The 7572-nt window shown below is 39.2% G+C and overlaps 1 protein-coding gene across 1 annotated transcript in view; it reads right to left on the reverse strand.

Moving 5' to 3' along the window:
- LOC114454050 (cadherin-7-like) overlaps nucleotides 1–5507 on the reverse strand; it is a 192430-nt gene extending 186923 nt beyond the window's left edge. Inside the window, exon 1 of the mRNA XM_028434147.1 lies at nucleotides 5399–5507. The gene's annotated coding sequence lies outside the window, so the exon portion shown is untranslated. The remainder of the gene's footprint in view (nucleotides 1–5398) is intronic.
- Between the last annotated feature and the right edge of the window lie 2065 nt (nucleotides 5508–7572).

Below are 7572 nucleotides of genomic sequence, written 5' to 3' on the forward strand. Positions count from 1 at the left end.
CCTAAACTAGCCACCTACAAATCTAACTCACACGTGCTGTCCCTTAGAGGAGAAAAAGCCAAAAGTGGCACATATTGTGCAGCTGTTTACTGGACAATTTTCCAGAAGTTTAGAAAGGAAACGCCCTCTGCACATGCAGCACACTACCTGCTTCCAAGCGGAAACGCCCACGTGCACGAGAAAGCGTTGCACTAGCCCAGTTTTCTTCGTCCACAGCTCTGTTTACAAGTTGAAGTCGGCATTGCTGATGCAAGCTTAAGGCTGCAATATCGGTATCATTTCGGAAGTGAAAAAGTTGTATCGGGACATCCCTACCTTTAATACTGTAAATGTCCCTGTGTGGCATTTTTCATCAGTAAATATAACCCAGAATTATCTTTCTGGTAAAATATTATTGAGGTAAAAATATCAAGATTTGTATTCTATATCGACATTTTGAGAAAAATACCGACATATGATTTTTGGTCCATATCGCCCAGCCCTAGTATGTATATGTGTATATGTGTGTACATATGTATATAAGTTTGATGTGCAAGTTTAAACTGGATATAAAATGTGTGCATAATATTGAATGTGTATTGTAAAAAAAAAGTTATAGATATTTTTTTTTTTTTTTTTTTTTACTTTGCACATGCTGCTGAAGTAAAAAATAACACTACACAACAAGAAGTGCAATCTTTTAAAGACAGCAATTGCAATTAAATAAATGAATTCATTTTATTGCATAATTGTGACCCTCACCAGTCCTCCCTAAGGAAGGGTAAGAAACACTTTATTAAAGGGAAAATATAAAAAGAAAGGGCACTATTACGCCTGGGTGAGGGGTAAAGGAACAGGGAAGAGGGAGTCAGGGTAGGAAATTGAAGGGGTGGAGAAGAGTCGACTGTTTTAAAGCGAGAGTGAGATGTGATGTTATTGTTGTGCATATTGTGTGTTGTGTCATCAGTTCAGCCAGTCTGGTGACAAATACGGAGAAATTGAAGTCAATTTCTTGTGTTTTCTAACAAGTAAAGGCAAATTCAGCGTTAGTGTCTCTTATGGAGGTGTTGATGGTAAAAACAGAGCTGGCTGCAGGGTAAGCACAGGGCGGTGGTGTTGAAAATGAGTGCAGGGTCAGTTTGAACCTGCTTTCTATAGATGAGAGCCTGATACACACTGGAGATAACACTAATGTACTGTAGCTGTGGTGTAACAGTGGGTTCAATGAAGCTGATATTGGCTTTCTATCTAATGAGTTTCTGCTGATTTACTGTCAGTTTTAAATTATTAGGTTGTTTGTGAGGTGGAGAAATCAATTATTTTCTTCCACGCAGCTATTCATCACTTTAAAACTTAAAGTGTGCTATGTCAGGCTGATGCTGAAATGAAGAACTCAAACAGCAAAGATGTGACACGGTGTTTAGTGAGACGGGTTCTTCTTTGTTGGTGTCGGGTGACTGGAAGGAAGCCAAGCGTGATTTTACAGCAGAGTTGGGAAGGCAAATAAAAGTTATACAGAAACATAGAATCCTATTCATGATCAATCCAACAACAGTGTGTTTGGCAACAAAGGATAAGCCAAGTGTGTCAAATTCAAGGCCCGGGAGCCAAAATTGTTAAAGATCTATTTCAAAATCTATTTGAATGTTTCAGAAATTTCAGGCAACCCCATTTAAATTCCAGGCGACCCGACCCCAAGGTTGAAACACTGATTTAGTGGCTCCTGAATAGATTTATTTCTGTAGATTTGATCATTTCCGGTCATCTCACGCCTGGGGTGGGACCAAGACTGACACTTTATTTGTTCATTTTCCTCAAGTACCCCCTGTAGAGCCACTGCGTACACCTAGGGGTACACGTACCCCCATTTGGCCCGTTGGAGAAAGTGAAAATGACAGAGAAAACATGAATCATTGTGTAAATTATCAAATTATTCAGTTGTAAATTGAAATTTTATCTTGAATTATTCCACATAATCTTAAATTAAATAAAAATTGGACATTTAAGTTTATGTCACTTATTGCTTAGATATTATTGATTATTCCATACTTTATGTTAGGGCTGCACTATTATGGCCACAATGATAATCGCGATTATTTTTTTTAATCAATGTTATAATCGTGATTATAATCACAATTATTTATAATGTTAGGGAAAAATCTGTATATTTCTTTTGCACTATTTATATGAACAGTTTACAGTGCAAAATGAATCTTTAAATAAAAATGATACCAAAAAAAATAAAAAATTAAAATAACCCAACAAATTAAAATGTTCCAAGAGTTAACTGAGTAAAAACACTATTACTCGTGCTTTCACAAAATGCAACTCATTTGGAAACAATTACAGCTCACAGCTCTCATTATCCACCACATTTATTAAAGCGGTCACTGACTAATGTTTGAGAAATTGCCTGATATGATATGTAGCAGAGCCCACATTTTAAATGCAAATATTGCTGACGATAAGCTTAATTCAATAGTGGCAACCAAAATCGTGATCGCAATTAAAATTCGATTAATTGTGCAGCCCCAATTTATGTCTAATGTATAACTGAAAGTGCAAACTTGGGCACAAAAATGTGGAAATTGTCATATTTTCCACCTAAAACCTGTGGCCCACTTGTGATAGAACTGGTCCGTGTTTGGCCCTTTAACCAAAATTAGTTTGACACCCCTGGGCTGGACTATATGGACCACAGAGACAATCTAATCCAATCCAATCCACTATATTTATATATAACATTTCCAAAGCGCTGCACGTGAGACAATAGCGTTAGCACTAAAAATGAAAGCTTCCTTAAACTTGTACTCTCTGGAATACAGTGGTGGTTTTTAATCTATGTAGATGTCAGGAAAAAAAAGGACAAAAGTCAGATGTCATCAGGACTTCTCTGTTTTAGTGGAACAAATCAGTTTGTATCTGGTTTGCCTCAGGAGAAGCAGGCTCATGCTTGGCCTGAGTGATGACACTAAATGAAGTGTAAATGTGAGATAAGGCCATAAATGTTCAGCCCTTCCAGTCATCCCCCAGCTCTGTTTCTCTTACACACACTGTTCTAATCCCATTTACCAGTCTCGCAACAGGATTACCAGCGCTACAGCGCTCTGTAACCAATCACATGCTTCCTGTGATCCATATTCTCCTCCATCATTGCGATCGCGCTCGTGGGGTCAGTGGAAGCTGCACAAACTGCTGTGAGTTTAACTTGATTATAACTACAGACAATTCATGAAGACAGATTGCTGGTGTCTAAGTGTGTTCTTGTGTATTTCAGGTGAATTTCTTTCTGAATCAATCTCAATCTAAATTTGCAGAATTTGTAGGTGTCGTAACATTTTACACTGGGTTTAAAGTAAAAGCGCTAAGCCTGCGCAGCAATGGAGATAAATAATAATGCTGTGGCATTTCATTGATTTTTTTTTTTTTTTTTTTTTTTTTTTCTTCTTCTTCGAGACCTCCTCTCCTTGTTTGTGCCTCTCTAAGGGAATGGAAGAGCAGGGTCAGGCTAACAGAGCGACAATAACCGTGGACCTGTTGGGTCTTCAAGGACGTCGGTGGACACACAGTCCACGCTCTTGCTGACACAGGTGCTTGAACCTGTGCCCTCTGGCTGAATGCTCCTCTACCTCACTGATTTCTAATATCTCGCAGTCGTTTGAATTCATCTCACATCCTCTGCTGCTCAATCTGAGACTGACTGACGCTGTGTTCACTTCATCCACTGCATAGAAGATGTTTGTTGAAACCGATTTAATAATTAAAAGAACTGCTATAAATACTAGGGGTGTGCATTGCCATGAATCTGACGATACGATATGTCTCGGTACTAAACAATACGATTATACATTGCGATATATCTCGATATCAATAATTACACATTTTCTTTTACAAGTACAAAATGGAATGAAATACAATGTATTTCATTTTTTTAAACTTGCGGGAACAAGTAATTGGTAAATAAATGTAAGTCATGTACAAATGTAAAAAAAACAAGAGGTATGTGCATCAAACTATCAAATTACATTTTTCAAAAAAAAAAAATTGCTTCTACAACAGATTCTGATTCTATTAAATTCTTAAAAATAAGTAACCAAAAATGTTTTATGAAAATAAAGCGCAATCAGCTAAAATGTGTGAGGTAGATTACCAAGGTTTGGGCTATGCAATTCTTTTTTTTTTCTTTTTAAATAAACATGATTTAAAAAATCAATTTAGATTTTTTTTTTTTTTTTTTAATCGATACGATAATTGTGTGGTGAAATATCGCGATATAGTTTTTTTTTTTTTTTTTTTTTTTTTTTCTTACACTCTTAATAAATACATTACAAGTCATTTTAAAAATGTACTGAAACTGACTGGAAAAACTGATAAGAAAAGTTAAAAAGAGAGTATATGAAATATTTCCGTACCACTATCTACTCAAAAACATACACAGTGCATGATGAAATACCTTTCTGGAAAAGTATTTATGGCACATCGACTCTGAAAAGTTTTGACCTGCAAAATTTCTCGCGTTCACAAACGTTTACACACATAAATCATTTTCTTTCCTCTGAGCAACATGAAAATACAAGAAGATATTTTAGGAAAACGCTGCTGCTGCTGCTGCTGCTTTTGCTGGGTTGTACAAAAAAAAAAACATCCTCCAAACTCCACACACTGGGACTGGGAAGCTTGCATGACAAAACTGTAACAGCTCTCAACTAAGTTTAAAAAAAAAATTGTTTTAAGATACACTTCTAATCATCCAAAAATGAAAAACATCACCAAGACACAAAACATTCCTTTCTAATTTGATTGAAAGTAATTCCTGTGCAAACTGCAGGCACTTTCCTTCATTGGACTGGAATAAAGTGAGCTCCTACTGAGCAGCAACGCTCTGACTGACGCTTTCTACAGTGGAAGTCAGCAGGTACCCCTGTGTTGTGCACTCTGTGACCGATCGGTTCTGACCTTCCTGTTAAGCATCAATCATTACGCATTAGCTGTCAACACCTACACACTGCGCGAGAGCGAATGGGTGGAAAAGTTCCTTTTTGCGCACCTGTTCGCGAATCAAATACGAGACGTTTTCCCGACAGAGTTAACAGCTGGCGTCCGTATAACAGGTCGATCAGACACCTTCAGAACTTTAGGGATGGGAGACGTGAGGGGAAGAGGGAGGATTGGTGGCAAACGGGCGCACGGTTTGCCACCGCGGACAGTAAACAGCTCTGTGCGCCATGCGCCGCCGCCGCCGCAGGAAGCCTGTGTGTCCGCGGAATACTAATCACACAATAAAACCACGGGACAAAAACCCACAGCATGCCAGGAAGAGCACACACATGAAGAGAAAATGCGGTGTGGATGGATGAGAATGAAAGACTAAGTGAGTGCGCACAGCTGAAATCATTGAGGATGTATAGCTGGTACTCACCCAGGGATGGAATAATAACTTCACCGCGGCACAGATTGTGTCTGCGGGGAAAAGTTGAACGCTTTTTCTCCAAGCAGGAAACAGTGTGATGTTAGGGGGTTAAAAAAATTAAAAAAAAAGGAAAAAAAAAAAAAGAAAAGAAAAAAAAGACGAGTTTGAAAGTTTCTCTGGATAAATTAGTCCTGAATGCAGAGCAAGGATGTTGGAGACGTGTCACTGGATCACGCGTAAATGCTCACCATCGGTAGAGATGTTGCAAGTCCGAGTCTCTCTCTCTCTCTCTCTCTCTCTCTCTCTCTCTCTCTCTCAGCTCTCTCTCTCTCTCCTCCGTCTCCTCTCTCTCTCCTCTCTCTCGTCTCTCTCTCTATCTCTCCTCTCCCATCTCTCCTCCTCTCTCGACATCTCTCTCTCCTCTCTCTCTCTCTCTCTCAGCTCTCTCCTCCTCTCTCCTCTCTCCTCCCTCTCTCCCTCTCTCCTCCTCTCTCCTCCTGCTCCTCTCTCCTCTCTCTCTCCTCGCCTCCTCTCTCTCTCTCTCTCTCTCGCTCTCTCTCTCCCTCTCCTCTCTCTCGCTCTCTCTCCCTCTCCTCCGCTCGCTCTCCTCTCTCTCTCTCCTCTCTCTCTCTCTCCCTCCCCTCTATCGCTCTCTCCTCCTCCTCTCTCTCTCTCTCTCTCTCTCGCTCCTCTCTCCTCTCTCTTCCTCTCATCTCTGCTACTGTAGGGAACCCCCAGCTGCGGGCTTTTGGGGCGGCTGTATAGTATATCTGAGTGTAACACTGAGGAACACTCAGCATCTCTGGACTGAAGCATCTAAAGAGTTTGACCAAATAAGTTGGCGGTAGGAGAGTCAGAAACCAACACACTATGGGTGTTTGGCAATGAGACCAATAATAAAATTTGCCTCCCTTTTTCCTGCAGCAGATGGCATGAACACAGTCGAATGACTGCCTTGGTTATAAAGGGAAAACGATACAAATTCTGAGCAGGTTTGACTTTAGCAATAAATGAGATTTTAAAGCAAATATCTGTGAATATGATGCTTGTGGTATTGCCATTCCTAATTATCAGTTTTTCACCTGACGAAAAACTAATATAGACAATTACAGACACAAATTAATATACTCATAACTAGACAAAATACCCTAAAAAGTTATTTACTCATCGTCCAGCAAACTATGTGCCTCCACTTGCGCTGTTAAGATAAGCTATAACTGTATATAAGTTTTATATATAAGGATGACATTAAGCTTTCATTATTATGACATAACCCTGTCATTAGCATGAATAAGGTGTCATGAGGGCTCATGACCCACTAGATCATTTCATTACTACCCAAAAAATGCCAAACATAGCTCCCAAAAATGTCACAATTAATTTCCAAGACCTGGAGTGAACAACATCCATTTTCAGCGTTATTTTCAATCCAATGGGCTACAATAAGCTGACATTACGCTGTCATTTGCATGAACAAGATGTCATGAATGCTGTCATTAAATGCCATTCATTACCCTAACCCTTTGTTACCATAACCCTACCTGACCCTATATGCCAACATAGCTCCAAAGGCTTCAGAATTTAGCAAACTCTTTGTGACAGCGTAATGTCAGCCTTTTGTATAAAACTTCTCTCGTACAAACCTGGACTTAGAGTCTCAATTATTAGTGACAGTAAACACACCATACAAACTAACACCACCACTAAAATACCACCGAAGCTTGAAAAGTATACTCTCCTCAAGCCTTTTGCAGTGGCACCAGTTTAGACTTTATTGGTGTAATAATACCATGTATATACAATTGTATTATTTTAGGAACAATCCTCATTAGTTTTGCCTGCATTTTTTTTTTTTTTCCACATATCAATGGTGCAGCTCATTTTTATCTCGTCTGCTCAGTCATTCAGGGATGTGAGCACTGACCCAAACTAATAGAAAGAGCAGCCCCTGTCTGTCATACCTGGAAAAGCATGCAGTTAGCAGAATTGAAATTAAAGACAAGGGAGAGAAAACTGATGCAAACTGTTAAGTATGAAGAGGAAGAGTGACAAACAGAACAAAAGCCACTGAGAGGAAACGTAATGGAAAATGTCAAGTAGTAGATAACAGGAAAGAGAACTTAACTAAATAGGAATTGAGTCAGAGAGGATGAATGGAGGAAGAGAACCGAGAAAAAGAGCAT

This window comes from Gouania willdenowi, chromosome 20 (assembly GCF_900634775.1).
Source record: "Gouania willdenowi chromosome 20, fGouWil2.1, whole genome shotgun sequence".
NCBI classification, from domain to species: Eukaryota; Metazoa; Chordata; class Actinopteri; order Blenniiformes; family Gobiesocidae; genus Gouania; species Gouania willdenowi.